General features: G+C 41.1%; 1 pseudogene; it reads left to right on the top strand.

Moving 5' to 3' along the window:
• Window positions 1–2,887: 2,887 nt before the first annotated feature.
• LOC141639837 (small nucleolar RNA R71) lies at window positions 2,888–2,987 on the top strand (annotated as a pseudogene).
• Window positions 2,988–3,561: the final 574 nt, after the last annotated feature.

The raw sequence follows: 3,561 nt of genomic DNA, 5'->3' as shown, positions 1-3,561 counted from the left end.
TTGTAGTGAGGGAGTGTGTTTGTGTTTTTGAAAGAAGAAATAGAAATGAGGATTAAAGGTTAAAAATCCCGTGTTTTATGTCTATAAGCAGGGGGACGCTCGAGCTGTGTTAGGGATGGGCGAATTTTGTTTAAGCTCTTTTATTTACTCTTTGGGGACTCCCATCTTGAGTTGGGGTCGAGCGAGCTGAGCTGAGGGGTGCTCGTCTTGATATCAGCTCAGGCGGATTCTGTTATAGCTCTTTTTTTTTCTTTGCTTTGCTCCAATCCCCACGGGCTCAGGTCTGCTCGTGGGGATCGCCTTCCCGCGACTTTGATTCTTCATTTCCTATTCTTCCATCATGGGGTTGCACTACAAAGGCTTGGTTAGCCTAGGCAATTGCTTCCCCACACTTGATCATCAAATACTACACATTTCAAACACATTAGAAACCCTCCCTCACTTGCTCTCATGTCACAAAAATTCCTAAAACAAAGCATATAAGATGCAATGCAAAAATAGAGTAATGTACAAATTAAATGAAATGCAAGTTAAGAGGTTAGAATATTTACAAATGGTGGTTTAGGGAGGACTCCACCAAACTTTCCTTCATTTAAGAGGTGTCAAGGGGGTAAAGCAGGGGCGTTGTTGATGTTGCTCAATGCCATGTAGAAGTAATCAAAGGCTTGTTCATTTTCATGGTAGAGGTCTTGCATAGACCATGCCACATTGTTGTCTTCATTCATGTAGTAGTCCGAGTCAATGTTGTGGTGACAAGGATATAGAAAGCCTTGGTCTAGGGTCATAGCATTTCCAATGTAAGGATTAACCAATCCGTCAAATTCGTCATCCCATAGACCATACACTTCCTTTGCTTCTTTCCCCATATTGGGAGGATCATGAGTTGGCAAGAGAAACTCTTCTTTGTCATGGCCAATGACGCCTTCATTGATACTTTTCATGATGGGTGAGCTTTGCAAGCTCTCATTCTTATTATGAAAAATTCCATGCTCTCCGAATAGAGCCACCTCAAAATCATCCACTTCTTTCTTCCAATTGGGCGTTTCTTTGTCCTTCTTGCTAGGATTTCCATCTCTAACTTGACCTTTGAATGGGGATTCCACTTTCTTCTTGTCACCTTCCCGGCTATAGTGATAAACCATAAAGCATGGCTCAAGCAAGTTTGGAGCTCTCATAGTCTTATCAAGATTAAAGATGATTGTTTCATCACCAACTTCAAGTTTGAGCATCCCGTGCTTTACATCAATCACCGCTCTGGCGGTGTGTAGGAATGGTCTTCCTAGAATGATCGGAATATATGAATCTTCCTCCATATCAATAATAACAAAGTCCACCGGTATGAAAAACTTTCCAATTCTCACGGGCACATCTTCCCATACCCCAAGTGGTTTCTTTGTTGTTCGGTCCGCCATTTATAGAGTCATGTTAATGCACTTGAGTTCTCCCAATCCTAGCCTTTCATATACCAAATATAGCATGACACTCAGACTTGCACCTAGGACACATAGTGCTTTGTTGATTGTGGAATCACCAATGGTACATGGAATGGAGAAACTTCCCGGATCTTTGAACTTAGGTGGGGAATTCCCATGAAGTATTGCACTACTTATCTTTGTGAATACGATGGTCTCCAACTTTCTAATGGACTTCTTCTTGGTAAGGATGTCTTTCATGTATTTTGCATAGGCCGGCACATGGTTGATCAACTCCGTGAATGGGATGGAAACCTCTAGGTTCTTCACAATCTCCATGAACTTTCCAAGTTGCTCATCAAGCTTGGTCTTAGCTTAGCGACTTGGAAACAACGGAAGTCTAATCACAATAGGTTCTTTTTTAACCTCTTTGGCCTTCTCTTCATTTCTCTTCTTTGATGATTCATTGGTAGCTGGTTCCACTACCCTAGGATTTCTCCTCAATGGTTCCATCACATCTCTTATCTTGACACTTTCCTCAATAAAATCCTCTTCAATTGGCTCCTTAGATCCCTCATATCGTGTACCACTCCTCAAGTTGATTGCATTAATGGTTCCATGTCTTGTAGGAGGATTACCTTGGGGAGGCAATTGTCCTTTTTGACTTTGGGAACTTGAAGAGGCCAATTGGGACATTTGTGTTTCCAACATCTTGGTATGAGCAAGGATATTGTTGATGGTAGTGTCTTTGGCTTGGCTATCTCTTTGCATTTGAGCAAAGAAATATTGTTGGTTCTTTTGCATTTGAAGGACCGCTTTTTTAACATCAAAAGCTTGGTCATTGGATTGATTGTAAGAGGATTGGTTTTGGAATCCTTGGTTTTGATTGAAATAGGGTCTTTGAGTAGGGTTTCTCATTGGAGGTGGGATGTGTTAGTTCAGGATTTTGAACATTTTGGCTTTTATATGAGAAGTTTGGGTGAAATTTGGTGTTGTCATTGTAAAAGTCGGAGGAAGGGGTGCCATTCTTGTATGCTTAGAAAGCATTGACTTGCTCATTTGTGCCCCTACACTCTTGTTGATCATGTCCCAAAGTTCCACAATTCTCACATACTCCATTTGGAATAGAAGATGTTGCCACCATGGCATTGACTTGTTCCTTGGATGATTGAGAAGCCTCATTCATCTTGGTTATGGCCTTCTCAAGTTTCAAGTTCATTGTGTCAATATGAGAGCTTAGTTGGGCACCCAAATCGGCACTCAATTGTGTGACAGAGTCAACTTCATGTCTCCCTCCTCTAGTAGTTATTATTGGCCTACTATATTGAGAGTTGTGAACCGCCATATCCTCTATCTTTGCCCAAGTTTGGTTTTCATCTACCTCGGTGAATCTTCCATTAGAACCCATGTTGAGCACATTCCTTGAATCTTCATACAACCCATTCCAAAATTGTTGGACTAGAAACCATTCGCTTAGTCCATGATGAGGACAAGAGCGGCATGTATCTTTGAATCTTTCCCATGTCTCATACAGAGACTTTTCATCTCTTTGCTTGAACCCGGTGATTTGGGATCTTAACATGTTGGTCTTCTACGGAGAGTAGAACTTCTTGTAAAATGCAAGTGCTAACTTCTTCCATGAATTAATTCCAAGAGTGGCGTTGTCTAGGCTCTTTAACCATTGTTTTGCGGTTCCAATCAAGGAAAAAGGAAACAATACCCATCGAATTTGATCTTGAGTTACCCCCGTTTTGGAAATGGCATCACAATAGTCACAAAAAGTCTCCATGTGTAGATGACGATCCTCACTAGGCATCCATCCAAATTGACTTCTCTCAACTAATTGTATGAATGCGAGTTTGGCAATGAAATTACCAGTCAAGTGGGGTGGTGTTGGAGTACCATTTGGTAGGTTCTCCTCGGTTGGTACGGAATGAGATGAAAATTTAGGCATTGTAGGTTGATTTTGTGGTTGGTTTTGAATTGGGTTATCCTCTCCTTGTCTTGCAAAAGGGTTGGTAAACTCAACATTATCCGATTGGATAATACCAATTTCCACAAGTTCTCCAATACCCATAATTGTTGAAGCCCCTCTAACGGTTCTTCTAATATTTGTCAAAGTTCTTTCAATATCCGGATCAATAGGCAA

Source organism: Silene latifolia, unplaced genomic scaffold, assembly GCF_048544455.1.
Source record: "Silene latifolia isolate original U9 population unplaced genomic scaffold, ASM4854445v1 scaffold_57, whole genome shotgun sequence".
Lineage (NCBI taxonomy): Eukaryota > Viridiplantae > Streptophyta > Magnoliopsida > Caryophyllales > Caryophyllaceae > Silene > Silene latifolia.
The sequence above is the reverse complement of the archived record's forward strand: the minus strand, read 5'-3'. Positions and strand labels throughout refer to the sequence as shown.